A 16,557-nucleotide genomic window follows, 5' to 3' on the forward strand; every position below is an offset into this window, starting at 1 on the left:
GAGTCCATCAACTTCAAGTCTGGCTGAAGGACCACCTGCTGAATGTCTAGGACTCCTCTGGCTGTTAGGATGGCCAAGTGGTCTGAGGTGACAAACTCAGGATCAAGAATGCCAACACAACTAGCAAACTTTGCTGTGAGATTGCTGACGCAGAAGTAACTCTTTTTCAGATAGAGCTGTTTCTGGTAGGAATGTTAAAATAGTCATGAGCCATGCTTAAGGCCAACAATGGCCTTTCTCTTCCCAGCTGTAAACCCACATGTTTCTAGAATTGATACTACATAGGAGGAATACAAGAATGGATTCATTCCCTCTGCAAACTTAAAAGTCAGGAGAAGTTTGAAAGTCAAGCAAAGGTAAAGTTTATTCAAGGAAGACAATTTTATTAGACTTTAAAATACAAACCCTAGGGAAGCCAAACTGTAAATCTCAGTTGCTACTCAGAAAAGAAGAATGGGGAAGACAAGGGAGGAAAAGTCATGTAATAACTTAAGCTGGTCTAGAGGTCAGCCACATGGCAAATATCAAGCATGTGGAGGGAGGTGGGCTAGGCCTTTAGAGAAAGAGTGAGAAAGCTCAAAATGCCAGAAAAGGGTGCTGGCCAACATTTGAAAGAAATATGGGGCTGGGGAGAAAAAAAAGGAAGAAAGGAGAAAAGGAAGAAAGGAATGAAGGAAGATAGAAAGGAAGGAAAGAAGAAAGGAGGAAAGGAAGAAAGGAATGAAGGAAGATAGAAAGGAAGGAAAGAAGAAAGGAGGAAAGGAAGAAAGGAAGGGAGAGAGAAAGAAAGAAAGAAAGAAAGAAAGAAAGAAAGAAAGAAAGAAAGAAAGAAAGAAAGAAAGAAAGGAAGGAAGGAAGGAAGGAAGGAAGGAAGGAAGGAAGAAAGAAAGAAAGAAAGAAAGAAAGAAAGAAAGAAAGAAAGAAAGAAAGAAAGAAAGAAAGAAAGAAAGAAAGAAAGAAAGAAAAGACTTTCTTAGCTGAAACTCAGGGCTACTTATAAGGACTGCACAAGTGCGCAGGATTCTGGAAAAAAATACATTATCTCATTACAGGTATAATTATTCTACCTAACTCTTTACTTTGGCTTAAGGTAATCCTGACTTCTTGGGGGATAATCCATTGGCCAAATGATTGACCAGCTCAGCTAGATTAATGAAAGTATTCTGGCTTTAAGGTCCTGCAATAACTCAAGATTCTACAAGCATTAGCATGGAGCTGTGTCTCTGACCCTGCATGCGGCTGCCACAAATATTTCCCCAAAGCCCTTCTGAACATTACATTGAGAATCCTTAAGCCCCCTGAAAGGACTCATTTTGTGTCTCCCCAACTTTTAAGAAGCAGGCTGGATGCACTGTCTATAGTCAATCTGCACCCTCCAAACTTTCTCTCTGTAATGCTTCTCCAGTCTCTATATGCTCATTTCACCCAGACCCCACACCAGAGGACCCTTAAACTCATATGGCTCAGGCAGCAAACATTCCCTTCTATTGCTCCCATCTTCCAGCTCCTGATAATCTTGCAATTAAAGACTGGGCTGAAGGAATTGGGTTTGAACACTTAGATAAGGCCTGCCAGGCCTTAGCACTATCTCCTTTTGTTTTCAATCATCCTGACATAGCAGAGGCAGCTAGGGAATGATGTGTATGCTAATGATGCCCACAGAGTGAGGCCAAGATAACAGCTCTCACCAGAGCTGTGGTTGAGTCTCCCACCACTGCATATAACTGGGTCACTATTTTTAGTTGAAACTTCTAGTCAAAAATGTCAAATTGGAAATGATTCTGAATTTGGTTGAGAAGGAACTAGGGGAGGGACTTTCTGTCTCATCTCTTAGCAACTCACCCTGGGATCTAGGAAAGGCCTTTCCTCAGTTAAGGCCACAGGATCGCCTACCTAAATAACTACCATTCTATGGATCAAAGACTAGAAATACCCATGGGGGCAGAGAGCAGGCCTTGTGAAGCCAACACTCTGCTATGAAGTTCTTACCTACATCTGTCATCTAAGTTCTATACCAAGGCCCAGTGCCTTTGGTCATTAGATAAGAAAATGGAAATGCCTAGTGGGGCCATCTCTACAGAGTTAGATTCTAAAGCCAGCACATACAGAAAACTCTCCTTTCAGTATGAGCTGTACAAGAGACACCCACCTTCCTTAAGTCCAAACAACCACTGGTTTTCTGCTAGACACCAAAAGTGCCTTATTTTTCAGGACAGAATGAAAACACTGCATTTTAGAAGTTTTGTTCTAAGGGGCTCGAGATGTCCCAGCAGCTAAGAATACTGCTTGGTCTTACAGAGGACCCAGGTCCCAGCACCCACATCACATGGAAGCTCACGGCCATCTGTAAACTCCAATTGAAGGCAATTTTATGACCTCTTTGGGAACTACATGCACATGGTACACATACATACACATAGGCAAATGCTTGTATAAACAAAATAAAAATCAATCTTTAAGAAGAAAAATTTGCCCTAGATCTGGCTAGATTAAAGTAAGATAGAACACTTGCATAGCATGAGTGTGGGCTCAGGATCAATCACCATGCTTCCAGAAAAATAAGCAATAACTGCTGTCGTTGTGTCATAAAAGGTGTGCTAGACCCAAGGCTAGGGAAAGATCAGTCATTAAAAGCATGTCTCCTTCTCCTGGGCTGGGGGCGATGTGTCTCAGTGACTGAAAGCTCCAATCACCTTTCTTATAGCCACCAAGAGAGAAATCTCATGAAATGCTTTGGTTGAAGTGACAACATGTGTTCTGTACTACATATTAATTCTATCATTTAATAGGGATGCTCAAGGTTGTGACAAGAGTATATGTTAGCCTTGGCTAGCCTCGCCCATCTTATTCAATGAAATATGACCATTTCCTGAGGAGAAGAAGGACTTAACAAAAAGCATGTACAAAAATATATACTGTAATATTAATAAATTATACAGTAATATGGAATCAGCTTTTATCGTTGGAAACTTAACCAAATCTGTTCTTTCAAGAGTCATCTGCCTTGGTAGGACTGTGGTCCTAGAAAAGGAGAGAAGGTCAGAGGAGGAGGCTGCAGTGAGCAGCAGATTGCTATGCCCCTGCTTCTGCAGAGAACTATGTAGGAATCTTCTTGACTCAGTACTAGCCAGGAATGTGACTTCGGGATATGGGAAATAACGTGATTAAACATTCTGCTCACTAAGGAAAGGGACTTAGCTGAACTTATATGTCCCCAAACCCTGAGAGAATCGCAATTAGGGTAGAGAATGGGATTCTGATGTAATTGAGAATGGCTTCATATGTTCGATTCCTTGGGCTACTTTCTTCCCCTTTCTTCTCTTTTCCCATATACATGACCATCTGTACAAAGGTACAAAGAAGAAAACCCAACAACCAGTTCTGCTTGGGGAGGGGCTCATATGGGAGGGTTGCCTACATTCACTGAGCACCTACTGTGAGTCACAACAGCTCTAAAACACTTCACAAGTGGTCCTTTGGTCAAATGCACACAAGGAGGATGGATTTTCTCATTCTATAGACAAAGATCCAGGCCCATGGCACAACTAGATTCTGAAAGCAGTACAGCAGACTCGGAGTCCATATACTTCTCACTGTTCCCATTGCTCCCATGGGGACAAAGACTCCAAGAGCTAAAGGTTTTGTACTCAGAGGTAATTTGTGAGATTTACAGTATGGATCACACACATACAGCAGCACACAGCAAAGGTCTACTTATAGCAATACAGACTCTTGAAAGCTTTCCCTTCTCTCTCTCTCTCTCTCTCTCTCTCTCTCTCTCTCTCTCTCTCTGTGTGTGTGTGTGTGTGTGTGTGTGTGTTCAACCTTAGATGCTGTTCCATGGGTACATCCAACTTGTTATTTTAAGACAGGGTCTCTCACTGACCTGGAACTTGTCTAGCTAGCTAGAGAGCCCCACCAATCAGCCATCCTCTACCTACCCAGCAATGGGATGACAAGCACAATCAGGTATTGTATCATGCCCTGTTCGTTTTGAGGCTTCAAATTGAGGCGCCATGCTTGTAAGACAAGCACTGTACCATACCAGACAAGCTATTTTCCAACCTTTCCATGTGAGCATTTATAACAGAGCCATAACACAGACTTTAGCTTAGCTTTTCAACTGTGGAAACTCTCACTCTTGACAGTCACAGGGAAAATGAACTGGGACTCTACCCAAGATCTCCCTGGTTCATGCTCCTTTCATTGTACAGTAATGAGTTTAAATCTCTGCCAATCACTTTGCATCATCTCATCCTAGGGCACCTCCCATCCCCACCCTCCCTTTGGGCTATTTGTTATTCTTTTCAGTCTAACTGCTACCCAAGTTTTCATCGATTCTCCATCTCCTTATGTTTCCACTGATATCAAGCTGGGTTCATCTTATTCTCACTGCATTCACATCCACACAGTTTTTCTACCCCATCACCCAAAACCCTAATCTTGGTATATCCCTTTCCTGTGTTAGCATCTCCACCCAATAACCATGGTAAATTCTGGAGCCAGACTTGGCTTCAGTCTTATTCTACTTCACCAATAAAATATCAGTACAGACAACATCTCTGCCACTCTGCCCAAGTTCATTGATGAGACTCTTAATTATGTTACTGAAACAATTTTCCAATTGGGCCCTCTGCTTCTTGTTGTGGCTCTTAAGAGTATTCTGTACCCAGCTGTCAATCAGGCCCTGTGCAATCTTTGGAATAAATTTGGGTATATACTTGATACAATAGAAATTCCATGGTATTCCTTTCCAGAGCGTCAAAGAAACAGCTTTACCTACATTAAAATGCAGATTCCCAGAGTCAGAGCCAACCCTCAAAACCATGATGGGTATTGTCCAGAACAAACACTCAGGTGGTGTTCCTGTACTCACAATGCTGCGTACCCAGATGTGTAAGAAAACAGGTTCCTAAAGAACCTGGACTGGGGCTGTCCTCCTTTCTCAGAGTCCCTGAGCTAAGGTCGGAGCAGGTCAGATGTCATCACAGATCTGTCTCTGTCACTGTTTGGATGTGGAACCCTAGGTCATGTGTTGTTTCTATAGAACTGGGGTTATACTAGGACATAAGCCATGTCATGCTGACATCTGCCTGGCAGGGTTGTTGTGGGGATCAGTACCTTACAGTTTGCCCAGCACTTCTCAAAAGTGCTAAATACTTCACAAACGTAAGTGTTATGGTAATTATTGATGCATTTTTCCTGAAAACATCAGTTATTTTCTGGCTGATGGTTTCCTTAACTTGGAGGCTAGGTAGGGTTCTTTGTGGAAAGTCTCTCTGACTGCTAAGTAATATGATCCCCCATTCACTCCTGATCCTCCTTTTATAATACATGCACCCACATGCACAGATACTAAGCGTGTGTGTGTGTGTGTACGAAAGCTTCTATTGTACCTGCTAAAGATAATTAAGAAATGAAAGTTAGCAGTCAGTCACCAATAATCAAATTTTTAGTCATGTTAGGTACTAATTTAGTTAATTGCAGAAATAAGCTTTATTTTGGCACTTGTATGTGTTTTCAAAATTAAGCAGGAAAAAAAATAGCTGGAAACAAGCAACATTTTTCTATTTAAATATACCTTAGATAGGAAGGTGGTCCTCAAACATTTCAGAGAATGGCAGAATATATCATCTAAGATGTTTTAATAATAAAAGGCTTTTCTGACAGACACACACAGACACACCCAACATATTCATACACACCAAGTTTCATTTTTTACATTGCTTCTTTCCACCTTTAATATTGTTCACTGTTTCACAATTCTATCTACAAATAACATATCTTTTAAAGCACTGGGGAATTAGCACATACTAAGCAAACCCTCCCCTCGCTAAGCTCCAAACCCTCACTGATGAATTCTAAGCAATCCCTCTACCTCTGAGATACATTACCCTCACCACAACTCTTCTGAGACAGGGTCCACTTAAGCTGTTTGTTCAGGGTCTAGTAGAGTTGTTCGTGTAACCTTGGTATCCTCCTACCAGGCCTAGCCTCAAGGAATCCTTCTGCCTTTTCCATTAGAGTAGAGAAATGTTGATCAAGAGAATAGAATTTCTAACCTGGATGGAGACCTAAACTTCCAGTTAGCCAAGATCAATCACATAGGCAAGGGACTGTCTACAGGCAGGTGGACTGTCCTTAAGTGATGCTAAAGAGATAGGTGAAACTAGTCCTTTAATGAAACCCTGTACATCTTCTTTTCAGGATTCCTGTTCCTAGCTCAGCAGCTTACGGAAACACAGTAAGTCTGCTTTTCTTCTTTCTACTTATTTCTTAACTATGCTTTCCCCAACAGTTGGGATTTCCTTCCTCTTTCTCTGAAGTCTTGCTCCCTGCCGCATAGCAGCTTGCCTGCAATGTATTCAAACTCAAATGCATGGCTTCTCCTTTTTCTCTCTTCCATTCTCTTCATCAAGCTGATGGAATTTACAACTTATGTGGTCCTGGGTTTTGTGTTTAATAAATTTGTTCTTGTGTTTCCACTTTCAGTCAACTCTTTTATTTTTTTTCAATTTTTTATTGGTTATTTTCTTCATTTACATTTCAAATGCTATCCAGAAAGTCCCCTATACACCCCCCACCCCCGCAGCCCTGCCCCTCAACCCACCCACTCCCACTTCCTGACCCTGGCATTCCCCTGTACTGGGGCATATAATCTTTGCAAAACCAAGGGCCTTCCCTCCCATTGATGGCCAACTAGGCCATCCTCTGCTACATATGCAACTATTAAATCCTTGTATTAGTGAGACCAGAGACCTCTAAAAGAAGATCCCAATTTCTTCTGTGTCACTACCTTCTCTTAGTTTTTTGAAAAGATGCTCTATCCATTTGCCTAAGAATTTCATAAATTCATTGTTTTAATAGCTGAGTTATCCATTGTGTAAATATATCACATTTTCTGTATGCATTCCTCTGTTGATGGACATCTGGGTTCTTTCTAGCTCATGGCTATTATAAAAGGCTGCTATGGACATAGTATAGCATGGGTCCTTATTAGATGTTGGAGCATCTTCTGGGTATATGCCCAGAAGTGGTATTAGTAGATCCTCAGGTAGTACTATGTCCAATTTTCAGAGGAACAGTCAAACTGATTTCCACAGTGGTTGTACCAGCTTACAATCTCACCAGCAATGGAGGAGTGTTTCTCTTTCTCCACAACCTTGCAAGCATCTGCTGAATGAGGTAACCCAATCACAAAGGAACACAAATGGTATGAACTCACTGATAAGTAGATATTAGCCCAGAAGCTCAGAATACCCAAGATACAATTTAGAAACCACATGAAACTCAAGAAGAAAGAAGACCAAATTGTGCATACTTTAATCCTTCTTAGAAGGGGGAACAAAATACCCATGGAAGGAGATACAGAGACAGAGTGTGGAACAGAAACTGAAGGAATGACCATCCAGAGACTGCCCCACCTGGGAATCCATCTCATATACAGTCACCAAACCCAGACACTTTTGTGGATGCCAACAAGTGATTGCTGACAGAAACCTGTTATAGCTGTCTCTTGAGAGGCTCCACTGGTGCCTGACAAATACAGAGATGGATGCTCCCAGCCTACCATTGAACTGAGCATAGGGTCCCCAGTGAAGGAGCTAGAATAAAGACCCAAGGAGCCAAGGGGTTTGCAGCCCCATAGGAGGAACAACAATAGAACTAACCAGTACCCCCAGAGCTCCCAGGGACTAAACCACCAACAAAAGAGTACACATGGTGACACTCATGGCTCCAGCTGCATATGTAGCAGAGGATGGCCTAGTCAGTCATCAATGGGAGGAGAGGTCCTTAGTCCTGTGAAGGATATATGCCCCAGGGTAGGGGAATGTCAGGGCCAGGAAGTGAGAGTAGGTGGGTTGGTAAGCAGGGAGAGGGGGGACAGGATAAAGGGTTTTTGGAGGGGAATCCAGGAAAGGGGATAACATTTGAAATGTAAACGAAGAAAATATCTAATTAAAAAAAAGAAAGAAAAGAAAGTAAAGATGTTCCATTCTCAGCTCCTGTTTTCCTTCCTGCATGATTTTTTTTTTCAGCATCAATCTGTGTGATTTTTCTGGTAAGGGGCCCAGCTTTGTTTTTTCCATTTGTGTGTAATTACACCATGTGCATGTAGTTTCCAAGAAGGTTAGAAGAGGGTATTGGATCCCCTAGAACTAGAATTACAGATGGCTTTCAGCTACCATGGGGGTGCTAAAGGCTGAAACAAGGTCCTTTGTTGGAGCAGCAAGAGTTTTTATCCACTGAACCATTTCTCTAGTCCATAATGGACACATTAGTTTTTTATATTTGCTTTAGTGTGTGTGTGTGTGTGTGTGTGTGTGTGTTGTGTGTGTGTGTGTGACATATGTGTGTGTGTGTGTGTGACATATGTGCAGTGTCAAAGGAACCCAAAAGAGGACATTGGATCCATTGTAGCTGAAGTTACAAGAAGTTGTGAGTAGCTTAGAATGGGTGCTTGGATCCAAACTCTGGTCTTCAGAAAAAAACAGAAAGTGCTCTTAACCACTGAGCCATCTCTCTAGCCCGTATCAGCACATTTTAAAAAGTGATCTCCTGTGTGTCTTTCTCCAAGTGGAAACAGGCCCAGAGATTTCCCTGAAGGCTTTATGAAATGCATAGCCAAAGAGCGGACCTAGCAGTCATGTGTTGATCAGAGATGTGTATGCCCATTTTCAACCTGTCATTCAAAGACAGAAAAGAAGAGGAGAGGGGGAAAGAACTTTGTGCAGAGAACTGCCATTTCTCAGGTGGCTCAGGATTCCAGATGCCATTCTTAATTTGTCCTAACACTTTTAGGTATTCAGATTTTAGGATAGCAGGAGACTATTAGTAAATATCCCCCTACTTCTATATGGAGCGAGTAGACTACAACTCCATGTGCCTCCTCCATACATCCATACAGGCTCCAAGTTTCACATCCTTTTCTGGCAATACAAAGCCCTTCTCTTCTTATCATGCTTCCCTCTGGAGATGTAGAATTACTTTGTCTACATGAAACTGCCCACCTTCCTAGAGTCCCAACTCTCCATCACAGGCATGAACTGTCCTCTGAGACCTTGCCATACTTCGGTCTGTTTGTGTGACCATGGCTTTAACAGGTCCTTTATTATTATACTTCTTACCCCAAAGGACAATTTGCTTCAGTGTCCCCCTTGAACACCAGTGTAGTAGTTTTAGTGAGAACAGCCCCCATAGGCTCATAAGTTGGAATACTTGGTTGCCAATTGGTAGATGGATTAGAAGGCATGGTCTGGTTGGACAAGGTGTGTCACTGAGGAGGGCTTTAAGGTTTCAAAAGACTCATGTTGTTCCCAGGTGCACCTTCTTGGTCTCTTGCTTTCAGTTAAAGATGTAAGCTCTCACTATTCCTGCTGCCATGCCTTCTTCTCTCTATCACAACGGGCTCTAACCCTCTGAATCTAAAAGCACAATTAAACATTTTTTATACAAGTTGCTTTGGTCATGGTGTTTTGTCACAGCAATAGAATAGTAACCAAGATGAGCAGACCAGAGACATTTTCATTATAAGCATAGGGTCATAGTCATTGGGCCAGGCCTCTCTCTGCCTCGGTTTCTTCACAGAAAACTTGAAGTCTCTCTTTCACAGAATTGAATGAAGATTAACTGGGTCTTAGAGGAACTGAGCACTGTTACTGATGTGTACAATTTAACAGTGTTGGGGATGACTGATCATCTTCGGTACCGAGCTCTTTATTTGTTCCACAAAACATTGTAAGGCCGATGTTATTGCCAGACCCATTTTTAGAACTGGAAAACAGAATTCCCACAAGTAGATGACCTCTACTGATAAGGTAGCCTGGGATTCAGACTCAAGCAGTCAGCTTTGATTCCAGAGCCACATTCTCCATCACTGTGGGAGTCACCTCAGAGACACAATGGGAAGATAACAACTCTGTTGGCCTAAAGTCTGAGCCCAAGGCTAAGGCCACATTGGTTTCCAAATGCAGGCCTCTCCTTCCCTGACAGAGGGTGGGTCATCTTCTCTGAGGAATCTTTGTGCAATCCAAGGTACTTCAGTGCTTTATACAAATGACTCTTCTGTGTAAAAAAACGCTAGTCACATGAGATCTTCCCCCCAGTTGCCAATCTCTAGATTAGCATTTCCCTTCTACAGTACCTAATCTCCAAACAGACTAACAATCTGGGCAGTCCTGATAAAACAGAATTTCAGAATGTGAACACGGTGTTTAGGGGGGTGAGGGAAAGACACACAATCTGACCCACAACAAAGAGTTTAGTGCCCCTGAATAGCTTGTTGCAAGTCCCATGATCCAGTCCTCCACAGAGGCCCTTCTTCATTCTGGGTTGAGTAAGCTGGACTGTGTACCTATAAAGGCTAGGGCTCGGTAGAGCAAGGCCACAGGCAATAACCTGAGGGTGGGTTTTCTGCAGGGAGTGAATTTGGCAACAGTGAGATGTTTTCATGCTCCTGGTGAATGATCTGGGTTTTAAATGACTTTTGGAAAACATGCTCATATCGTACGAAGGCCTGTGGGCTTGTTTTAATCACTTCTCAAAGCTATGCTAGACATTCACAGCTCAGGATACTCAGTTTAGCCTAATAAAAAAAAAGTAATTACATCATATTAAAGATAATTTGATTGTTACTGAGACGATAATTGAGTTGAAATGCTTATTGTAACAGACACATCAGATTGGCAAAGAAGAAGCTAGGCTTAAATACTAACAGTGTTGATAGTGGAATTAAAAGATTGTCGATGCCGTTAATCCAATCGTAATTATTTTCTCAACATAAATTCCCGAGTAGCAAGGCACAATTATATCTACAAACAGTCATAAGAAAATAATTACTTCACACTTCCACCTGAAGCCAACAGTCCATAAAACCCTGATGATGTGCGTCCTGAGAAGCACAGCTCTTCCCAGTAACAGTAGACAGCAAATGCCAGCTCCTGGGCACCACACTCTCCCTGGGCAGCCTTGGCTGAGAATGTTCTTTGCAGAGGAATAACACATCTTCAGTTCTCAGCTTTTCTGCCTGCTCACCCTGCCAGTCATTTGCCTCACATGGTCCAACACTTCTCCTTTCTGCCTTTTTTGTCCCCAGCAGGACTCACAGCCTTCTGGAACAATACAGAGTTCATAGCCCATCATATCAACCCTTTCTTTGGGAAAACATGTTATCTCTTTCTGGCAACCCCCATGACAAAGCCAAGTATTCCATGGACCAAACCCGTTGAGCTATTATCTTAGGTTGTTTTATATGGCTTTGATAAAACACTGACCAAAAGCTAGAGGAAAGGGGTTTATTATATCATACAGCTTACATCTTCCATCACTGAGGGAAGCCAAGCTAGGAGCCCAAGGCAGGAATGTGGAAGTAGACATTGAAGCAGAGACCATGTAGAAATGCTGACTACTGACCTGTTCCCGTGGCTGGCTCAGCTTGTGTTCTTGCCTAGGGAGGGCTTTCCCTACACTGTCCAGGGCTTCCTATATTAATCTTCAATCAAGAGAATGCCTCCACAGATTTACCTACAAGCCAATCTTATAGAAGCACTCTCCCAATTGAGGTTCCTCTCCCTAGATATTTCTAGCTTGTGTCAAGTTGACAAGGGAATCGAACCAGCACAGTGATGGAGGAACTTCACACTTCAGCATTTGGGGTTGTCTGGAAGTCTTGCTACCACTATTGACCTTGTCTTGCTCTGAATCACCTGAGGTCTTTCCAGGAGAGGTTCCTATCTATATACAAGAACATAGCATCTTGGCCAAGCTTCTCATCCTAAAATACAGGCACATCCTAGCTATCTGTCTCTGGAAGTATACAAGGGGTAACCTCATGGTTGCCAAAGTGAGCAAACTTTGCTGTTGTGATTCATGGGAGGCTTCACAGTGGAGAATAAGGAAGCATCTCTGCTCATAGCCTGGAAGTCTGATAGGTTCTTCTGTCACTCTTTAGGGGAAGACTCCTGAGCCCTAGAAAAGCCAAGCTAACAGGCCCACTGTGAAGTTTTTATAGGATGGGATGTACTGTGTTGATGACAGCTGGGATCCAGGTCAGCAAGAAAGGGAAATGAGAAGCCATACCTCAGAACTGCAATCTGAGTCTATCTGTATACAAGAAGATTAATCTTTATATAATAGTCTTAGATTGGCATGTCTCAAACTTTACTATGCTTTAAGAATTACCGAAAATATTACCAGTTAATGGTTGCTCCATTTCCAGAATTTTCCGGCAGGATCCTTAGTCTGAGAATTTATTATTTCTTTCAGTGCTACAGATCATATGCATGGCATTGCACATGTTGGCCAAGTCCTCTAATACTGAACTACATCCCACCTTGATATTTACCTTTCATAAAGAAATCTGGTAACTGTTATCTTACCACCACAGAGACTGGACTACTGTAAGAATAACTTTGGAAAGGGCAAGGCTTGGCTCCTGTCCCTAAAGCCACTTTCTTCCTAGAAAGGAACCCAACGTCTAGGATGCACTGAACCCTATGCTTGTGTGCCCTGGGGACTACTGCCCCCACCAGCTCCTCTATTTTACCCATCAACCTGCTTCTCTGTAGAACTTCTGTTTGAGTAATGGGAAGGAAAGGAAAGGGTTTTAAAGCAGCTTCAAAGATGGAGAAGAACTTTGCACAAATCTTGTACCTGTCACCCGTGGGCCATGGTCCCCCTGGGGCAACAAGAATTCTCCTAATGAAGTGTTGCCCTTGTCATTGGGGTCAGCGAAGGATTTATGAGAGATGTAACAGCCAATCATAAGTCAGAGGGTTGAAAGCAAAGTAAATAGAAAATACATGTCCCCAAGGTACACACTATAATGTCATTTTAGCGAGAATCATACACAGTCCTTTTTGTGCCGAGTCTGCCACTTTCCCTGTAGGTGTGGAATCCCAGTCACTGGGCTAACAGAAGAGAAGCCACATGGAAGACCAGAGAAGGAAAAGGGCATAGGACAACCAGCAGAAGAAAGAGGCTCTGCTTGAATGCTGTCTCACTAGAGTAATGGGCACCCAATATAGAGGGCATCGGGAAATGGTACAGAGAGATGAAAGTAGAATGAGCCATCTGCAGGCCTAATAGGAAGCCTGAAGACACAGCTCTGATGCCTTAATGAGAGTCATTGAGAAGATGCAGGGCAATTTGCACCTAATTCCTCACGAAACACCCTCACTCTATTCTGCAGCATCACTCCAAAAACAAGCAGTGAGGTGGGGGAGGAGGAGGTGGGGAAAGAAGGGGAGGAGAAGAAGAAATTTTAACTGAACTCACACTATCTAGAAAATACAATATTGGGAATCTAGCCTTTGAGTTCACACTACTTGCTTGGCACCCCATAGGATCATTATTTAGACCATGTAAGAAATGATCATCCCAGGACCGCCAAGATCAAGATTTCAGCACACACACACACACAAGATCTATTTGCCCAATGATAAAGGGCATAGACTAAGAGACAAAGAGGAAATAGAGAACTAGGGAGAAGGGGAAGGGAACAAGGGAGCTGGGGCAGGTTTATTTGTCCTGGATATGGGGCTGGTGGACAAAGGACTGCCTCTGGATAGGGAGAAGGCAGATGCGGCTCACAGGCAAATGGCAGTTTATAAAGGTAAAATGAAAAACCGTATGCTAAAACAAGGTCCTTAATTTTAATTGGGCATGTCAATTAGGTGAGCCAAAGGAGGCTTTTGATTGCTGGACTTCTTTGATAGCTGGACCTTGGCAGTCAGCCTCCAGAGGAGGGAGTGGACAAATAAGGAAATAGACCTTGGTGTCTAGCTTTAGGAATGTAATCTAATGATTTTTTTTTAGCAATGTAGAAAGAATTGGGGTGAAGGACAAAACCTACCAGAGCCATGCTCACCATGCCTGAGCTCACCAGTGTCCTTCAGTCACTGGCCAGAGAAGTCTATAGAGCCCTGACTGGCTGGTCCAGCTGAGGAGAACAGAGATCAGGAGTAGCATTATTATGACCTCAGAGTTGTACTCTTTCCTCCAGAAATGATGAGCAAGCTGACAGAGGGATATCCCAGGGGACTGAACAAGTTGGATGGGCCCAGCCTAGGATACTGTTGGCAAGTTCAACAGATAGGGCAATCCATGAATAAAAAGGAGCACTAAACAGACCCATGCTTTGGCTGATCTATAACATCAGTGCACTGGGAAAGTAGGGCAAAGACTATCTTAAAGCTTTCCTAGATGGGGATACTGTCCAGGAGAGGGTACCAATACTTAGCAAGAATAACTAAGCATTGTTCTGAGCACCAGCAAATACTTACAAGAACTTTTACTTTTCCCGTTGTGCCTCAAAATGTGTTCAGTAATGCTTGTTTTATGGTAACTCCTATAGCTCCTTTGCAAGTAAGATTATTATGCAGATGATATTGTAGCAGAGGAGGGTGGGCTCTCACTCTGATCGAGTGTCCTTGCAGAAATGTGATCAAGTGAAGACTGAAAGAGGTAGGAGAGCAGGTAAAGATAGAGGCAGAGGCTAGAAATGGGATGTCATAAGAAAAGAATGCCCATGAATCCCAGAAACTGGGAAAGAATTCAGAGAAAGAGTGGCTGGCTTAACACTTGCAAGTGTAGGGATTACTGTCCTGCCAGAACCATGAGAGAAAACATCTGTTGTTTGTTGTTTCAGCTGGACATCTAGCTCTCAGAAGCTTGTCACAATGGTGCTAGGAAACTTAAACAGAGTTGTGTAGGAAGGAAGGTGTGTCTGGGGTTGGTAGCATGAGCAGGGACACTGGTTATGCTGTTGCAGAATATCAGCAGCTGTCTCCCTGAGCTTTTTTTCTTCCACTCATGGCCCCCATGCCACCCTGGGCAGCAGACCAATAGCCAGGAGTGACGCCCCACAGGGCTCTGTGGGGGCTGCATGGTGGCTAGGTGTTTGCTTGACCCCATCCCAGCTGAAATCAGGCTGCCCCCGACATTCTTCTATGGCCTTTCCATCCCAGTAAGGAGAATGAAAGGATGTTTAAGTAATTAGAATAAATCAAACAGATGTTCCTTTTGGTGTGTTTGCGATTACTTTATAATTAACTAATGGGCTTCATAGCAGTCACTTTTATGTGCATCTAATGGCTACATAATGATATCGCCTGTTCTGTGGCTACATTATAGCAGAGATGGAGGCTAATGAACTTTGGGTCTATATCTTGTCACCTTTTCAATCAAGAGTCACATCCTGAGTGGCAGTGACCAGCAGAGGGCTTGGGTATCTGATGCCTCCCCAAGCATATTCCTTTAGTCCTTGAATCGTGGAAAACCTGATGGCCCCCTGAGAAGAACTTCATGGAAACTAGGGAGGCTTTACTTTGCTGGGTGTGGTGTGTGAATTCCCCCATACCTCATTTATTTCTTAACTTCCCTACAGAGTGAAAAACAGCTTAATGGTCAGAGCTATGCGGACCTAAGCAGCCTTATTTCCTTTAACATCCTTCTCTTAAAAAATGTGCCAGGTACAGCATCAGAAATTTGGGGGTTAACAGTCTCAGTGCTACCCACCTGCCCCGCTCTGTCCCCTAGTAGGCTGGAGGAAGGTTACCCACTGCAGTCTCTTACTGCAGATAGAAGATGGATCAAGGCATTAAGACAGGGCTCACAGCATTGACTTTGTAATGAGTCAGTAATGAGTCTGTGCTGATGATTTCTGATGTTCCTCTGGTAGGTGTTTTCAGCTTCCCAAACTCTGGCACACCACGATAGCTGTGAAAGGGAGGTTGAAGAACCATGGACCATGGTCCTTCCCCAGAGCCATGGTGATGGGTGATGTTCTCTTCTTCCCCCAGTTCCCTTTCTTGGTCTCTCTCTCTCTCTCTCTCTCTCTCTCTCGCTCTCGCTCTCGCTCTCGCTCTCGCTCTCTCTTCCCTACCCAGCTCATAAGGCATTATGTACCACATCCATCCATCAGTGACTATTCAGACTGCTGCTTCAAGATGTGGAGGTGTCCAAATGAAATCAGTGTCCTAGCAAGGCCCCATTCAACCCAGTTGAATGTTGGAAGTCTGGGAATCCAAGGCTTGAGCTCACCTTCTGCTCCCTTCTTTACCTGTCATCTATCTGGTTGTCAGAAATAAAGGAGCAATCTTCAGATGCTGTCCCTATTCAGGATTCATATCCACAGTGGCCAAAGTCAAATGACCTGGGTTCAAGCCTCAGCTCTCTCCCCAGTAAGCTCATTGACCTCAGTGAGTTTATTCTCTCTGAACCTCATCCCTTGTAGAAGAAGAAAGACAACAAACAAACTGACTTCCCAGGGCCTGTTTACTTACTCAACAAATATTTGAGTTCTGTACTATGAGGCACACTCAGGATATAAATCAATGAATGCATCAAAGGCCACTGCTCTCACTGAGGAAGGGAGAATACTGTAGACAGAGGTGACCAGGGTTAAGGAGAAAATCGAAATGGAGCAGAGGCCTGGAAAAGGCCCCTGTGCCCACTCATGGGAAGAATTGCTGCCATGCAGAAAAGCATGCTGGGTGCAACCAGATAACACAGCTGACACCAAAGCTGTTGGAGCAAAGGAAAGAAGAAAAGGATGAG

Source organism: Mus caroli, chromosome 7 (assembly GCF_900094665.2).
Source record: "Mus caroli chromosome 7, CAROLI_EIJ_v1.1, whole genome shotgun sequence".
NCBI classification, from domain to species: domain Eukaryota; kingdom Metazoa; phylum Chordata; class Mammalia; order Rodentia; family Muridae; genus Mus; species Mus caroli.